Raw genomic sequence first — 18,183 nt, 5'->3', positions numbered from 1 at the left:
AAAATGACTGGCAGGCTGCAGGAAAGTGGAGGCCTAGACACCCCAGGGCAAATTTCTGCCAGGAAAGCGGAGATGCTGAAAGGAGGTGCACGCTCTGATGGGCATTAGTGTTTGAAAAGGGCTGGGAAGACAAAAAGGGATGAGAGGCCCTGGTGGAATTAGAGACGGTGAAATCACTTAGAAAAGGAAGGGGGGGGGATCTACAGGCATATGTTGGAAGCAAAACAGGATCACGGAGCAAGACAGAGGAAGAGAGGTAATGATGGGTCGAGACTAGAAAGACAGAGAGAAATCACCTGTGGGGGGAAAGGAAGGTGGGAAGGAGGGAGAGCAAGGGACGGTCAAGAAGACAGACGGATTGAAGGCATGAGAGAGCAACAGATTGAGAAAGGGAGAGGGATCGGGACGGGCTACGAGCTGAAAGGGAAAGGCCCACGGAGCAGAAGGGAAGGGCACGGGAGCTGGGCATGAGTTTGTAGTAGGAAAGAACACCACCGAGAGGGGTATGGATCTCTACAGGCAAAATGCTTGGCAGAGGATGGAGGACCGAGAGAAGAAGGGAAAAGGGGAAAAGGAAGAGGCAGTGAGGGAGTGATGGAGAAAGAAACAGTAGCAACCGAGAGATGAGAAGAGGGACAGGTCCGAGGCAGAGAGGTGGAGAAAGAGCATCAAGCCAGGGATGGGAACGGGCCAGATGGATCAGGAAAGAGAGGAGGCAGCACTGAGGCATCCAGAAGACAGGTGAGCAACAGGGAGACAGAGAGCAGGAGACGACTGCGGAAGAAATAGAGACGGGGAGTGGGATGCTGGCCTAGAACCAACAAGAGCAACAGAGAGAAAGACAGACGGGTGGAGAACGAGAAAAGACAGAAGAGAGAACAAGAGAGAGAGATGAAGCAACCAATAGATTCAAAGTCTTCCATCGATTCAATTCTTCAAAGAGCACATCAAGGCAGGAACGCAGGCAGTGCAGAAAAGCTGGAAGAGACCTAAAAGAGAGGCTGGAAGAGAAATAAAGACCAGAAAAATGTGGTATCCAAAACGGGTTGGGATGTTGGAAGGCAGAAGAGTCCAGAAAATATTGGAGACCATAAAAAAGGCGGGAGCCTGAAAGGGGGTGGGAGGCTGGAGGGCAGTACAGGCCAGAAAAAATTGTAGGCTGAAGAAAGGTGGTCAGCTGAAACAGGGTGGGAGGCTAAAAACATAAGTAGAGGCCAGAAAATACTGGAGGCTGAAAGCAGGAGGGGATTGGAGAAAGTAGAGTTCAAGTGTAATTGGAGGCCAAATAGAGGTGGAAGGACCAAAATGTGTGAGAGACTGCAAGGAAGCAGACATTAGAATTATCTTATTTCGTGAGGTGGGGGGAAGAAGTATTTAGCAGGCAGTGGTGGAGTGGTATTTCGCAGGAGCGCAGCAGTATCTTGTTTGATATCAAAGGTAATTTTTATATTGAGGGGGAGTGTTATATCTCCGGTGGGGCAGAGAGTTTTATAATGGGGGGTAGGGTGGAGTATGGGAGGGGCAATATTATTGGGGGTAGTATTATATCCGGGGTGGGGGGGTGGAGTGCTGAGTGAGTGTTCTTTCTCAGGGCCATAGCAACATTTCACACGGGGGGGGGGGGAGTCATCTCACATGGGGGGGCGAGCCTTACTTCAGCAGGGGTCAGGGAGAGCATTATTGGGGGGGGGGGGTGTCAGGGAGGAGTGCATTATTTCACTGGGAGGCATAGTAGTATTCCAAGGGGGGTGGGTATAATATTTCCAGGGGTATTATTGGGCGAGTATTATTTGGAAGGGTGTATTATTCTACTGGCTGGGCGGGGGAAGGAAGGGCGGCGTGAGGGGCGGGGATTTTTTCCTAGCAGTATCATTTCGGTGGTGGAGCCGTATTTCATGGGCAGAAGCATTGTTATTTCGGGGGCGGGGGGGGGGGGAAGTATTTTTGGGGACCATTATTTCAGGGGGTGGGGGGGAATTCTTATTTCAGGGGGGGACTATTATTTCACGGGGGGTCCAGGGGTGGCAGGAATATTATTTCGCAGGGGTATATTTTGAACTTGGAGCACTTCCACGTGATTATTTGCTGGGGGACTTTTTAGAGGGGACTATTTTACAGGAAGTGTTTCAGGGTAGCGTATTTGAGGGGATCGTTTCTGTGGGGAGCCTGGGGGGGGCAGTATTGGTGGGGTCGGCATTTACAGGGCGAGTATTTTAGGGCAGGAGTGGTGTGGTGAAAGAGCGCCAAGGCAGCGATGGGGAGCAGGGCGGGGGGATCAGCAAGGAGAGGAGGCAGCACGGAGGCATCTAGAAGAGAGGTGAGCCACAGGGAGCTGGACAGCAGGAGACGACTGCGGAAGAGAGAGACAGGCAGTAGGATGCTGGCCTGGAACCAACAAGAGTAACACAGAGAAGGACAGACTTGGAGCATGAGAGAAGGCAGGAAGAGAGAACAAAAGAGAGAGATGAAGCCATCAACAGTCGAGACAGGGAGCAGCACAAAGGGTCTGAGAGAGGGCGAGGTGAACAGGGTGGAGGACGGGGACAGGGAGATACAGGAGCAGGGGAGGCATGAGTGAGGTCACAGGATAGAGGCATGAAGACAAGGAAGGAGGGAAATGGGAAGGCAGGCACATGGAGCGGCAGACAGGCTCGCAGAGGATAACAATGCCTGGGAACAGGCCAGAGAAAGCTGTGGGCAAAAAGAGACCCCAAAGCCGATCTGAAACAAGAACTGAAAAAGGAAAATAACAGCGCTAGGTTACAGGAGAGAAAGGGAGGATGAAACAAAGGAAGGAGAGAGAGCAGGACCAAGCATCTCGAAGAAAGAAAAAGGGAGAGCTAGAAGAATACACAAGAGGGAGTGGGAGCAGGAACGAACGAGAGCAGAGATACAGGGAAGAAAAGACAAACAAAAATCATAGCAGCATGGGATAGAGAGGGGGCCAGGGGACAGCCCAAAACGTCCAAGAGGGGCAACAGGGCCCCCAGGGTCCGCAACTGTCTCAGCACTGCCAGGAAAAATTTGCCAATTCAGACCCTTCTTTCTCCTTCTCTTCTCCCTTCCTTTTCTGGAGCTGCAGTCGCTCAGCTGCCCTCCACCTCAAAGAACACGCGGGTGTCTCTCGGCTCTTACAAAACGCAGCTTCCTGCACATGTGGCCTCGCTCGCACGCTGCGCGGCCGTACCGCGCTCTGGGTGACGCGCACGGACCCTGATCGCACGCTGGTGGTCCGGCCCTGCGGACTGTACAGAGGGCTCCTGCCTCGCCCAGAGAGGCAGGCTCTCTCTTCCTGCAGTGGAAGGCAGCTGCTGCCCACATGCCCTTGATTTTCTTCTTTCCCATCTCAGGCCTCTGCAGCTTCAGCTGTGGCGGCTCCTGTCCACAGCCAGAAAACGTCCCAGGGGCCTGTCCCTTCTCACCTCTCTGCTGCAGGGGCACAAGAGCAGGCAGAGAACCCCACACAGTTCTGAAGTGGGTCCAGTCGACAGCATCCCCAGGGAAGGAACAGGCAAGCGCGGCCCCGGTGAGGCCTCTGGGAGAAGGTGAAGCGACTGCCGTTATTACCGTAGATCGCCCCTGGCCGGAGCCCCCCTTCCACAGGGGCTCCTGCGGAGGCGCCAAGGGCCGGCTTGCCGCCATCCCCGCGGGGCTTGGGGGTGACCTGGGGCTACGGGACGGGCTTCAGGGTGAGGCGCGAGACCTGGGGCCAGGACACGGTGCGGGCGAGGCCAGTACCAGCTCAAGGGGAGCTCTGGCAAGCTGGGGAGGCACCCGGCACCAACCCCCGGGGGACACCCATCTTCTTCCCCTCTGCCTTTGTCCCAGCTCTCAGGTAACTCTCTGCGGCTCCCCCGGCCCGGATCACCTCCAGCAGAGCGGAGGCCTGACACAGCGGGCGGTGTGAAGCTTCCTGCCCCACCGCTGCCGTGTGGCCAGCGGGCAGGAGGGGCCCCCACACCTGCCAAAGGGGCTGGCTGGCCTCACCGGCGGCCTCGGCCCTCGCCCACCACCAGGAATCACGCCCAGCAAGCCTCACGCTGCGGCAGCAGGAAGGCGGCTCTGGCGGTGCCGCACACCTGTGCGGGGCCGGCGCTGCAGTCCTGCCCTTTGCGCACCGAGCGCCCGCCGGCAGCGTGACGTGGGGCGGCGGCGGCATTTCCTTACCAGGAGGGGGCACCGAGCGTGGCCGCACCCCCCCACGGGCATCGGAGCATCGCACTGACGTTGCTGGCGGGCGGCAGCGTGGGGCACGGGGGCACCTCTGTGTCGCTTGCCAGGCAGCGGCGGTGAGCGCGGGCGAGCGCCACCCCCCGCACGAGCGGCGGCCGAGCGGCACGTCACTGCGCACACGCTCTCGAGGAACGGGCACGACGCTTGGTGAGGAGCAGCTGGAAGCCCCCAGGAATCCACGTGAAAGCGGCAACAAAACTATCCCTCGTGCTGCGCCACAGGGGCCGCGGCGGTAGCGAGGACTGCGCCGCGCTACGGGCGCCCACGAGCGGTGCGGCTGCCTGGCAGCCGAGTCTGCAGAACCTACAGCTCCTGGCACGCGCTGGCCAACGCGGCACGGCCGCCTGCACGCCAAGCGCTGTAAGACCCCGCATCCCAGCGTGACCCAGGGAACCAACGCGGCTGGCCAGAAACCCCACACGCCAGGACTACAGCTCCCGCTGGGTTGCGAGAGGCAGTTTTCTCTGCTTTCTGACCCTGCAGGAACACCATTGTTCACCCCTCCGAACCCCCACCAATGCACCCAGAAGCCTCACCACCGGCTCGGGGCAGCCCCTGCCACCACCTCCAACACTGCCACCCTGCAGGCACCGCCATCCTCCCCAGGAGCTGCCAGCTGATTGCACGGCTCCACTCACCTTCTCCCTCGGTGCAGCCAGGGCCCAGCAATGCTCAGCGACTGCTCTGCTCCTCCCTTGGTTGACACCGACCCCTCCGACGGCTGCCTTGCTCTTAACAGCAGCACCCGCCCCTCCACCCGGAGCAAGCCCTTTACAGGGAGGGGCCGCTGCCATCAGCCTCACTGCCCACACCTGGGGCCCCTCCAGCCCCAGCCCACAGCTGGAGGCCATCACCCACCCCCACAGAGCATCATCACCCCTCCCAGCCCCTCACCTGGGGCAAAGGAAGCACAAAAGGCAGCCGGCAGACAGCAAGTGTTTATTCAGTCACACACAGAACAAGTCCCAGAAGGGAGTGAGTCTGCTCCGGGGCTCAGGGCCCCTAATGCTGCCCCTGCCCCTGGCACACCTTGGCGCTTGTTCCCGGAGCCACGCTCCTCAGTCCAGCCGGGAACAGTCAGTCGGTTCCTGGAGCAACAAGCTGCAGGGCAGAGCTGGAAACTGCCAAACATGAGGAGCAAGATGCAGGGCACAAGAAGACAGAAGAAAGGTGGCAGCTAGCTGACTAGTACGGGGGTAGAGAGAAAACAAGAGATGAGCAATGGGGCGGTGAGAGGATGGGGACAGGGAACCCAACGTGGATATGGAGAAAAAAAAGCAGCAGGGAGAGAAGAAAACAGGCAGCAGAAAGAAGAAGGAGGAGCAGGACAGAAACCAACAAAGAAGGACGAGCAGCAGCATAGAGATGCAGAAAAAAAAAAAAGCTGGGATGGGTGGCACAACAGACATGGAGGGGAAAAAAAAAAAAAGGGGGGGAGCAGGGAGCTAGACCAAGCAAGATGGAAGAAAGACAAAAAAGCTCCAGAGAACAGGGCACAGAGGGAGGAAAAAGCAACAGCGATGGGGAGTCAGGACAGCAAACCATGGAGGGAAGGGGCAGGGAAGGAACACAAAACAAATCACATAGCTACATGTGACAGGGCAGAGAAGGAAGAATTAGGAAACAGGGACAGAGACACAGAAAAAATGAGACCTGGAGCCAAAAACTAATCCTGATGCATACAGAAAGAAGGGGGGTGGGGGTGGGGGGGTGTATTCTAAAACAGGGGAAACAGAGAGATGGAGAAAAGACAAAAGCAACAGACTACAAGGCATCGAGAGAGGAATTACTGAATAGTAACAGAGCGCCAGCCAGAAACAGGCCACAAAGCAGCAAAGATCACAGGGGGTACAGGGCACAGAGGAAGGAATTCACAAACCTGGCACAAGGAGCCAGACAGAGAGGCAAAAATTAAATGGTGAAAAGAGACAGACCGCAGGGCAGAGGGAGGAACTGATAAACAGGGACAGGGCACCCGACAGAGCATGATGGAGAACAGGGAAAAAAAAATAGCAGCAAGCTACAGGGAAGAGGGAGGAATTAAAGAACAGTGACTGGAAGACAGACAGCGACACATGGAGAGAGAGAAGACAAAAGAGCGATGGGCAACAAGATGGATAGGGAGGAAATGAAAAACAGCAGAAGGGAGTCAGCCAGAGAGAAAGACACCGAGGAAAAAGGCCAGACAGTCTATGAGGGACGGAGGTACGAATGAAAAACGGGGGACAGGGAGCAGGCAAGAGAGAGATGGAGATCGCAGGGAATAGCAGCGGGTGCAGGAAGAAGAAAGAGGAATCAATAGGAACAGGGAGCTGGACAGAGAGGGATGGAGAAAGGCAACAAGAGCGGCAGGGTACAGGGCAGAGAAAGGGAAGACCTACAAGATGGGGACAGGGAGATGCTCCAAGCAAGACGGAAGATACAGGTGAGCAAAAAAAGTTGAGCAGCACCAGAAAGAGAGGAGTCTAGGAGAAAGACAGGGAGGGACCAGGCCACACAAGAGGGATGAGAGGGGCCCAAGAGCTCAGGACTTACTGCAGTTCTCCGCGCTGCCAGGAGAATTTGACAGGTCAGACTCCTCCTTCTGTTTGCCTTCTCCCTTCCTCTTCTACAGCTCCAGGTGCCTGGCTGTCCTCCACTTATGAGAAGATGTAGGTGTCTCACAGCTCTTACAAGATGAGGCCTGCTAGACACAGAACCTCATTCAATCACACACTACGTGCAGGAGTAGGACAGAGGAAAGAGAGAGAAACTGATAAGTGAGGAGCAGAACGGAAGGATCGAGAGAGAAATGGACTGAGAAGTGATGCAAAAGGTACAGAACAAGCAGTCAGAAGTGCAGACAGAAAAAGAAAAGGGAGCAGCAAGACAAGAGAGAGGCACTGCCGGGAGAACTGGACAGGTCAGATGCTTCTTTCTCCTTCCTTCCTCCTGCCCCTCCTCTTCTTCTGAAACTCCACTCGCCTGGCTGACCTCCCCCTAAAAGAATACGCGGGTGTCTCTCGGCTCTTACAAGACGTGGCTTCCGACACACGCAGCCTCGCTCGCTCGCTCGCTCCGCGGCCGTTCCGCGCCTGGGGTGACGCGCACAGACCCCGGGCGCACGCTGGCGGTCCGGCCCGCTGCGGACTGTGCAGAGGGCTCCTCGCTCACCCGGAGAGGCAGGCGCTCTCCCCCTGCAGGGCGAGGCGGCTGCTGCCCACATGCCCTTGACGTTCTCCTTCCTTCCCTTTCTCCGGCCCCTCCAGCTCCAGCCGCGGCGGCTCCCGCCCCGCTGCCCACGGCCGGGAAGGCTCGGCTCCGCCCGTCCCTTTCGGCCCCCGAGCCGTGAGGAGCGCCAGGCCGGGCAGAGACACCCCACGCCAGCCCGAGCTGGGCGCAGCCGACGGCATCCCCGGGGCAGGAACGGACACGCGCGGCCCCAGCGCGGCCTCGGGAGGGGGCACAGAGGCGGCAGGGACCCTTATTGCCGCGGACCGGCCCGGCCGGAGCCCCAACACTCACCTCCGCCGCGCATGCGCACCCCCGGGCCGGGGGGCACACCGCGTCTCGGGGAGCCGCGGGCAGCCCGCGGGAAACCGCCACAAAACCGCGTCTCGGGCCGCGCCGGTACCGAGGGCTGTGCCGTGCCGCGCGCGCCCGCCAGCGCCGCAGCTGCGGGGAACCGAGAGCGCAGAAACTGCAGCTCCCGGCGTGCCCCGGGGAGCCAACATGGCCGACCGGAAGCCCCCTGCACGTGACTACGGCTCCCGCCGCGCCGCCCGCGCACCCGGAAGCCCGGCCGAGCGCAGCCCCGCGCGGCTCCGGGCAGCGCCGCCGCCGCCCGGCCCCGACGCGGAGCGGCCTCCGCCCCCGGTCCCGCCGCACCTTTCCCCGCAGCCGCCAGGCGACCGGCCGCGCGGCTCCGCTCCTGCCTCGGCTCGCACCGGCTCCTCCTCCAGCACCGGCCCCGGACAGGGAGGGGTCGCTGCCTGCAGCCTCCCTGCCCGCCCCTGCGGCTCCTCCGGCCCGGCCCACGCTCCCCCCCCCCCGGTAACTATAGCGACCAGCACCGTTAATAAACGCCGGAGATGCCCGTCACTCCTCCGAGCTCGCGCTCTATGGGCCGCCGGTCCTCCGGTCGCGGGGCCGCCGCCGCGCACGCGCACTCCGGGGGCCGCCCGGCGCAGCCGCACGCCGCAGGTCGCCTCTCCCCGCCGGGGGAACCTTCCCCGGCCAGCGGGAGGAGCCGCTGGGCGAGACCGCTCCGGTGCGCGGGCCGACGGGACCAACGCTGCCGAATCTTATAACCCCCCGGAGAGGGAGGAGCTCCGGCACGGCCGCAGCGCAGGGCAGCGCAGTCTCGCCTTGTGACCCAGAACTCAGCGGGGTGACCGAAGTGTCGGTCAGAGCAGCCTCAGGGCTCTTTGGACGGGTGGAAGGGGGAGGAAAGCCTGTGACAACGCGACACGGGAGCGCAGAGTTGCTTTAAGGACGAAATAGCGTAACTTCGGTCCCTGGGAGACCAGTACAGTAACTATTAAAAGCACACGTATTGTTAGATATTTTTCCTAAACTCACATTTTCCAATTTAGTTTTTCAAATCCTGGTGATAGCAGAAATAGTTTTTTTAAAAAAACCCCAGATAAATCCAGGAACATTTCTGCCCGCGTTCAGCCGCTCTTCTGGAGCGTACGCTAGGAGCTGGAGAACCCGAGCAAGCTGTCCGATTATATTTACGGCAGCTCTGGCCCCGACAGCTCCCACGTCCGTCCCCTTGCCAGGAACTAGCGCCGCGGCGGCTACAGCTCAGCCCAAAGCCAAACCGACACCGACCTCGGCTCTGGAAAGCGCCACCTCATCTCCCCCTGTTCTGCTGATTAGGGATATCAATTCAACTCAGACACCGGAGTGAAAGGAGCAGGCGTATTTTATTAGAAATAACTAAATAACAGAAGAATATGGAAAACACGCAGTCAGGAAAGACGGAATAGTGCACTCACACAGATAGGAAAATACAGGGTAACGCATCAAATCCTGACTGCCTGAGAGAGAGGGAACAGCGATTAAAAAAGATCCCTCAGCACCTGCACCCGTTGCCATCACCCAGACCCGCAGGCAGCCCCGGTTACAGCGAGGGTTTGCAGAGCCTTTCCCGGCAAGTGGGAAACCCTACGCGGTGCGTCCACCCGTAGGTGAGGCCTCCAAAGTCGCTGTGAGCGGGTCCACCCTTCTATACCCCAAAATCGGCAAGCCAGAAGAGCTGGCACCTTGGTTTGGAGCGGAAATATCTGGTTTCAATCTCACATTAGATTCCCCCGGAGCCTGGCCAGGGCTCAGGGGAGAAGCTAAGGGAGCTCCTCTGCTTACCCAGGCAGACTAGGTGCAAGGGCTCACGTCAGGCCACAGGGCCAGACTACGGTCTCCACGACCCGGTTATTTTATCCCCACACAAAGAAAGATAAATGTACATTCAAGAGAGCTACGTCTTCCACACCTGTTTCACTAACGATGACATACTGAGTGAGCAGCTTCGGCTCAGGGCCTGTTGTTCAGGCTTCAATACTTCCACTTTTTACATCGGAATAGGTGGTTGGTTATCACTTAGTAAAATACCTGTTAGCACAATGGTTAACAGTTACAAAATACACAGGACTCGTCTACAAGTCAACTCTGGCTTGGCCCTATTGTCCAAGCCTTAGCGCTTCACCCCGAGAGTCCCCTTGCAAGCAGCCAGGACCAACACACGCCGCAAACATTCCAGCGGCTGCCAAAGGTTAAAATCCCACGCGCAGCGCCACGTGGCAGGCAGCGGTTAAAGCCGAGTTGGGCAGAAAAGGAGCTAAATGGGGAACACGCAGTTGGAGAAAGCATCTGATTGAGCACCCCCGGCACTGAACAGAGGGGGAAAGGGTGGGCACAAACGCCCTTTTGGGGCAGGGAAGAGGAACGTGCTCCTCCAGAGGCTGAGATCCAGCCGCTTCCTTCCCCGTACAGGTGCGGAAAGAGAAGCACTCAGAGCAGGGGAATCCACCTCCAAAACCCTGCTCCCGACTGCTCTTACCCCGGCATCCCACGCAGCCTCAAAGGGCGCTGCGGGTGGCTGCAGAGCCCTCCCGCTCCCCATGGCTGGTGCAGCCACATCCAAGCACAGAAAGGAGTTTTGAGAAAACTTCAGGAAGTTGGGTCATCGTCAGGTGGAATTGGAGCAGGTTCTAAAACCGGAGAACTACCAAGAGCCGAGTACTTGCTCACGAGGCAAAGAAAACATCCCCAAAGGGGCAGGGACGCTTGAGGCGACCACAGCCCAGGTGACAGGGAGATCCCCTGCCCAGGAGGGCTTTCTCTCGCCTCTTTGGCGGACCGCTGCCGCTACTCCTCCCGCTCGCTCTTGCCTCGCAGGTCCTTCTGCACGCGGTGGATGTCTCTCCCTTCTTCTCCACGACCAACTGCTGCAAGAGCAGGAGAACGCCATCAGGTCTGAGAGCGACGACGGTCCTGGGTAAGAGCTGGCCACAGCACCACCTGAACACCGGCCGCCCTCACACACCCCTATACCCCCGCCCCCCCGAAAAAAACTCACAGATCGGCTTTTCTTACCCAATCGGTGCTCCGGTGCTGCCACACGTGGAGTCGCGGCGGGCGCTGGAGCTGGGCTCGGAGTCGGGCACTCTGGGCAAATGGAGCTGGGCATGCAAAGCGGCGGCCACAGAGCCTGCGCCCCTGCTTACAGGGGGCTCGAGCCGCTGCCGGGACTGCAAAGTGCCCGGGACTGCAGGGCACGGGCCAGGCCCTGACTTACAGGGCATCCCCAGTCCCAAAGGCCCACAAGGCCCGTCCTCTCCGCTACAGGGGCGCCCTGACCCGCACCCCGCTAACAGGGCCGCCGCCCCACACAAGGCGCCAGCCAAGCACTATCGAGAGTGCTGGGCGCTGTCTGCCCTGAAGGCAGGTGAATCGGCAGCAGCGGCCCTTTCCCAAGAGGTTCTGGGGGCTGGGGAAGCAGAACTTCCCGAGGGGGGTTTCTCATCGCTTGGGGGAAGCTGCCGCGTCACTGCGGAGCAGCTGGTTGCAAGGGGCTGGCGGCTGAGGCCCACCCGTGCTGCCTGTCACCCTAAATCTCCCCCTGCCCTGCCGTACCCCTGTCCCCTCTCCCTCTATGCTTTAAGCCCCCAGGCCGCCGGGCACCACCAGGTGAGAAAATGGGGTCTGAGGCGGCTCAGGCCGGGGCAGGGGGCAGGAGGGAGGGCCGGGGGCCAGAGCACGCTGAGGGAAGGTCCCTCAGGCGGCCGGCTTCCCCGTCGTCCAGGCAGAGGAGCTGGCGCCCGACCGCGCCGTCCTTCCAGGCACCAGCTCCCGGAGAAGAAAGAAGGAAGAGGCATCCGTGGCCTGCGGAAGAAACTACGAGGCGAGGGCAAGCGAGAGGAGAAGCGGCACGCTGAAACCGGGGAAAGAGAAAGGGGCTGCGGGCAAAGGGCCCTCCCTGTCACCACGGCTGCTGTGGGACAAGAGCGTTCTGGGCGCTTTTGGGAGGGTCTCAAGGGCTCTGGGGCAGGTACTTGGCTCAGGGCCGTTCCCTGCGTTTCTAGAGGCTACCGCGGTTCTCGGTGAAGGGGACACAACTGCCGAGCCTTTGCCCTCGAAGGCCGGGGGCCGCAGACGCCCGCTCGCTACCCGCTCCTCCTGCCGAGGGCGGGGGACGGGCACAACCCCGCTTACAGGGCCGTCGGGTCAGAGGGCTCCACGGCTCGTGGCACTCGCCCCGAGTACGGGGCCGGCACGCTGGCAGGTCGCCAGCAGGACAGGCAGCCACCCAGGCCCAGACTGCGGGTGGGTCACGCGGCTTGGCTCCGTCCCTGGAAAGGAGGGGCCAGCCGGGACTCGCCCTCCGCTCGCGGGCTCAGCGGGGACCGACCCCCTGTTGCTGCACAGAGCCCCTCTTTCCCTCCCGGGAAGTTTAAGCTAAGTACGCTGCAGCGATTTCAACAGGGGCCTAAACAAGAAGCTCCTTCACTCGCTCACTCGCACTGACGCGGACACAGGCAGGCACACGGACACGGACAGGGGGAAAGAAAACTTCCCAGAAGAGAGAGCGAGCTCTGTGCAGCCAATGTCTGGGGAGCCGTCCCCTCCCGCGAGCAAGAGAGCAGAGCCTCGGACCTGCCCCCCCGGACGCACGGAGCCCAGAGGGACTCAACGTGCCACGGGGCTTCGCGGGGGACCGAGGGACAAGTGCCGCGACGCGCCCCGACTCCAGGGGGTCACGCTGGCCAGGCCGCCAGCAGGCGGAAAGCCGCCAGGGCCGGGGAAACAGCCCTCCCCTGCCTACAGGGCGGGCTTGGGGGCCAGAGAGCCCCATTTGCCCCTCGGTGCGGGGACGGTGCCGCTCTCTCCTTACAGGGTCGCCCCTCTCTCCGGGCAGCCAAACCGTCGGGGCAAGGGGGCAAAAGGCCAGAGACCCGAGCCCTGCTTACAGGGAGGTCACCCGGCGCAGCGCCGGCCAGGACACCAAAGGTGCCGGCAACGGTGCCGTGGGGAGGCCCCTTTGCCCTGAGCTCCCTCCTCTCCCCCCAGCCCTCTCTTCAGCCCGCCGCTCCTCCTCTCCCTCGCTCTGGCCTCGCAGCTCCTTCACGATGCCTCGTCTTGCTTCTCGAGGAGCTGGTGCTCGGAAGGAAGGCGCAGCCAGGCGCCAGCTCCCCCACCCGGAGGACAGAGCAGAGGCCCCGGCCCTGCTGCCAGGCCCCCCCCGCGCCCAAGTTACAGGCCGGCCGGCCTGGCTGCGGCTCACCGCCACGGCGCGCTTTAGGAGCCCCGCTTCCCGCCCCGGCCGCAGAGACGGCGCTGCTCGCCCCCCTTAGAGGGTTGCCACCTGCCCGGCAGCCTGACCACGGGGTGACGTGGCAAAAGGCCAGCAAAAGCCCAAAGACCCGAGCCCTGCTTACAGGGGGGTCACCCGGCACAAAGCCGGTCAGGGCACCAAAGGTCCTGGTGACACGCTGGTGCAACCACAGCCCCGGTGACAGGGAGGTCCCTTTGCCCAGAGCGCCCTTCTCCTTCCTCCTCTTGCTGCCCAGACTTCCTCCGTTCTTGGCCTGCAGCGGTACAGGACGGAGACCTCCACGCTGCTCTGCCGCCTGCTGCAAGGGCAGGAGGATGCCGTCAGGTCCGAGAGCGATGCTGGTCCCCGGCGAGAGCTGGCCACAGCACCACCCGAACCCCGGCCGCCCTCCCACCACCACCACCATCCCCCCTCCCCGCGAAAAAAACTCACAGATTGGCTTTTCTCACGAGTCCGTGCTCCAGCACTTCCTGCAGGGATGTCTACGACGGGCGCTTTTCTCCTCCGGGCTCCTGGCCGCGTTCAGCGAGGCTTGGACTCTCCTCCGCCCCTGAGGCGATGGCCGTCCCTCCTCAGGCAGCTCCAGTCCCCTCTCACCGGCCCTGAGGAAGCTCCACTCCCCCAACCCCCCGCCGTTGACGACACTCCCCCCCCAGGTGATGACACCACTCCACTCCCCCCCACCAGGCGACGACACTGCTCCCCCCCCCGCCGAGGCGACGACACTGCTCCCCCCCCCCCCTCCGCCGAGGCGACGACAGTGCTCCCCCCCCCCCCCCCTCCGCCGAGGCGACGACACTGCTCCCCCCCCCCCCCCCCTCCGCCGAAGCGACGACACTGCTCCCCCCCCCCCCGCCGAGGCGACGACACTGCTCCCCCCCCCCCCCTCCGCCGAGGCGACGACACTGCTCCCCCCCCCACCTCCGCCGAGGCGACGACATTGCTCCCCCCCGCCGAGGCGACGACAACGACACCGACCCCCTCCCCAAGGCGGCTCCCGTCCCGTCCCGTCCCCCCCCCGTTCCCAAGTAGTCGATCCGGTACTTCCCCAGGCAGGTTCGACTCCTGCTCGCCCCTTCCCCGGGCAGGTCCCCCTCAGGCGACCGCTCCGCCCCTCACAGCGGCGCTTTGTTCAGAGCGCCCTTCTCTTTCCTCTTGCTGCCCAGACTTCCTCCGCTGCTCCTCCCGCTCGCTCTTGCCTCGCAGGTCCTTCCACACGCAGTGGACATCTCTCCCTTCTTCGCCACCAGCTGCTGCAAGGGCAGGAGTGTCCCGTCAGGTCTGAGAAGGACGCCGGTCCCCGGCGAGAAGTGTCCACAGCACCACCCGAACCCCGGCCGCCCTCCAACCCCCCCTTCCCCCCCGAAAAAAACCTCACAGATCGGCTTTTCTCACCAGAGTCGCTGCTCCAGCACTTCCTGCAGGGACGACTGCGCCGGGCACTCCTCTGCTCCAGGCACCTTGCCGCGCCTGGCGGGTCCAGGACTCTCCTGAGCCCCTCAGACAATGGCGCTCGCCCCCCCACAGGCGACTCGGGTCCACCCCCGCCCGCCCCGAGCCGAGCCGAGCCGATGAAGTCCCCGCCGAGGCGGCGCCGATCGCCGAGCAGCCTTTTCCGGGGGCGCCGCTCCCGCTCCTCTCAGGCGGCCGCGCGGCGCCTCACTGCTGCGCGCGCCGTTCCCGCCCTTCGCCTCAGGCGAAAGCTCCGCCCCTCACATCGGCGCGCGCCGTTCCCGCCCTGGTCCTGCCCGCCGAAGGCGTAGGGGGCGTGCCAATACCGTAGGGGGCGTGCCCTAACCCTAACCCTAACCTAACCCTAGGCCCTAAACCTAACCCTAAACTTAACGCTAACCCTAAACCTAATTTCACCATAAAACCAAATTCTAACCCTAACCCTAACACTAATCCTAACCCTAAACGTAACCCTAGGCCCTAACCCTAACCCAAACCCTAATACTAAACCTAGGCCCTAAGCCTAACCCTAACCCTAACCCTAAATCTAATTGCACCCTAACCCTAACCCTAAACCTAAACGTAACCCAAGGTCCTAAACCTAACCCTAAACGGAACCCTAACCCTAATTTCACCCTAAACTTAACCCTAAACTTGACTCTAACCCTAACACTAAACCTAGGCCCTAAACTTAACCCTAAACCTAACCCTACCCCTAATTTCACACTAACCTTATTCCTAAACCTAAAACTAACTATAACCCTAGGACCTAACCCTAAGACTAAACCTAACCCTAAATGCACCCAAACCCTAACCCATAACCTAATCCTAACCCTAACCCTAAACCTAACCCTAGGCCCTAACCCTAACCATAACCCTAAACATAATTGCACCCTAACCCCTAACCCGTACCCTAACCCTAAACCTAATTGCACCCGAACCCTAACCCTAACCCTAGGCCCTTAACCTAAGGGCGCCCTAACCCTAAACATAACACTAATCCTAACCCTAACCCTAAAACTAGGCCCTAAACCTAAGCCTAAACCCAACGCTAACCCTAACCTTAATTTACCCTAAACCTAATCCTAAACCTAAACTGAACCCTAACCCTAGGCCCCAACCATAACCCTAACCCTAATGATGCCCTAACCCTAAAACTAACCCTAAACCTAGGCCCTAAATTTAACCCTAAACATAACCCTAACTTTACCCTAACCCTAACACTAACTGTAACCTAACCTTAAGACTAAACCTAACCCTAAATGCTCCGAAAACCTAAACCCTAACCTAATCCTAACCCTAACCGTAACCGTAATCCTAACCCTAACCCTAAACCTAATCCTAACCCTAAACCTAACTCTAGGACCTAAACCTAACCCTCAACCTAACCCTAACCATAATTTCACCCTAAACCTAATCCTAACCCTAAAACTAACCCTAATGCTAGGCCGTAACCCTAAACCTAACCCTAACTCTAACCCCAAACTTAACCCTAACCCTAATTTCACCCTAAACATAATGCTAATCCTAAACCTAAACCTAGGCCCTAACCCTCACCCTAACCCTAATCCTAATGGTACCCTAACCCTAACACCAAACCTAAAAATAAGCCTAAACCCAGGCCCTAACCCTAACCCAAACCCTAAACCTAAAACTAGGCCCTAAGCCTAAGCCTAACCCTAAACCTAACCCTAACCCTTAACCTAGGCCCTAACACTAACCCTAACCCTCACCCTAACCCTAATTTCACCCTAATCCTAATGCTAAACCTAACCCTAATCCTAAACCTGATGGTGTCCTAACTCTAAATGTATACCTAACCATAAACCTAAACGGAAAACTAACTCTAACCCTAACCCTAAAACTAGGCCCTAATCCTAACTGCGTCCTAACCCAAATTCTAACCCTAACCCTGAACCTAACACTAACCCTAACGCTAGGCCCTAATCCTAATTGCGCCGTAAACCTAATTCTAACACTAACCGTAAACCTACCCCTAAACCTACCCCTAAACCTAGGCCCTAACCCTAACCCTAATCCTAACTCTAACACTAATTTCACCATAACCCTAAACCTTACCCTAAACTTAACCCTAAACCTAATCCTAGGCCCCAACCCTAACCCTAATCCTAACCCTAACACTAATTTCACCTTAACCCTAAATTTACCCTAACCCTAACCCTAAACCTAAACCTAGGTCCTAACCCTAACCCTAATTGCACCCTAACCCTAACACTACGCCCTAACCCTAACCTTAATCCTAATCATAACACTAATTTCACCCTAAACCTAAACCTTAACCTAACCCTAACCCTAGGCCCTAGCCCTAACCCTAATTGCTCCCTAACCCTAAAACAAAACCTAACCCTAAAACTAGGCCCTAACCCTAACCCTAAATCTAACACTAATTGCACCCTAACCCTAACCCTAAACCTAACCGTAACCCTAACCCTAACAGCACCCTAATCCTAACCCGAACCCTAACTCTAATGGCGCCCTGAACCTAACCCTAACCCTGACACTAACCCTGAAACTAATCCTAGGCCCTAATCCTAATTGCATCCTAACCCTAATTCTAAACATAATCCTAACCCTCACCCTACAACTAGGCCCTGACCCTAACCCAAATCCTAACAATAATTTCACCCTAACCCTAAATTTACCCTAACCCTAAGCCCTAACCCTAAGCCTAAACCTAACCCTAAAACTAGGCCCTAACCCTAACCCTAATCCTAACCCTAACACTGATTTCACTCTAACCCTAAACTTACCCTAACCCTAGGCCCTAACCCTAGCCCTAATCCTAACCCTAACACTAATTTCACCCTAACCCTAAACATTACCCTAACCCTAACAGTAACCCTAGGCCCTAACCCTAAACCTAATTGCACCCTAACTCTAACCCTAACCCTAAACCTAACCCTAAACCTAGCCCCTAACCCTAATCCTAACCCTAGCACTAATTTCACCCTAACTCTAAACCTTACCCTAACCCTAACCCTAGGCCCTAACCCTAAGGGCACCCTGAATCTAACCCTAACCCTGACACTAACCCTAACCCTAAACCTAGGCCCTAATCCGAATTGTACCCTAACCCTAATTCTAACCCTAACCCTAACCCTAAACCTAGGCCCTAATCCTAATTGTGCCCTAACCCTAATTCTAACCCTAAACCTAACCCTAAACCTAGGCCCTAACCCCAACCCTAATTGCACTTTAACCCTAACCCTAAACCTACTCTTAAACCTAGGTCCTAACCTTAACACTAATCCTAACTCTAACACTAATTTCACCCTAACCCTAAACCTTACCCTAACCCTAACCCTAATTGCACCCTAACCTTAACCCTAAACCTAAACCTACCCCTAAACCTAGGCCCTAACCCTAACCCTAATCCTAACTCTAATTTCATCCTAACCCTAAACCTAACCCTAACCCTAATGGCGCCCTAAACTTAACCCTAACCCTAGGCCCTAATACTAATTGCACCCTAACCCTAATTATAACCCGAACCCTAGGCCCTAACCCTAACCCTAATTGCACCCTAATCCTAACCCTAAACCTAGGCTCTAACCCTAACCCTAATCCTAACCCTAACACTAATTTCACCCTAACCCGAAACCTTAACCTAACCCTAAACGTAAGCCTAACCCTAACCCTAGGCCCTAACCCTAACCCTA

The 18,183-nt window shown here is 58.4% G+C and overlaps 1 long non-coding RNA gene across 4 annotated transcripts; it reads right to left on the bottom strand.

The window, feature by feature from the left end:
* Positions 1-4,884: 4,884 nt before the first annotated feature.
* LOC141966920 (uncharacterized) lies at positions 4,885-8,381 on the bottom strand. Of its 4 annotated transcripts, none has more exons than XR_012634634.1 (3): positions 8,286-8,381; positions 6,769-7,212; positions 4,885-5,354 (listed from the first exon to the last, which is right to left on the bottom strand). It is a non-coding gene; the product is annotated as an uncharacterized LOC141966920 (long non-coding RNA). The 4 variants fall into 4 exon arrangements; XR_012634632.1 differs by lacking the exon at positions 8,286-8,381 and adding an exon at positions 8,101-8,240; XR_012634633.1 differs by lacking the exon at positions 8,286-8,381 and adding an exon at positions 7,738-7,897.
* Positions 8,382-18,183: the final 9,802 nt, after the last annotated feature.

The sequence above is a fragment of the Athene noctua genome, chromosome 16, assembly GCF_965140245.1.
Source record: "Athene noctua chromosome 16, bAthNoc1.hap1.1, whole genome shotgun sequence".
Lineage (NCBI taxonomy): Eukaryota > Metazoa > Chordata > Aves > Strigiformes > Strigidae > Athene > Athene noctua.
Note: the sequence above shows the minus strand (reverse complement) of the source record. Positions and strands in the feature narration are given on the sequence as shown.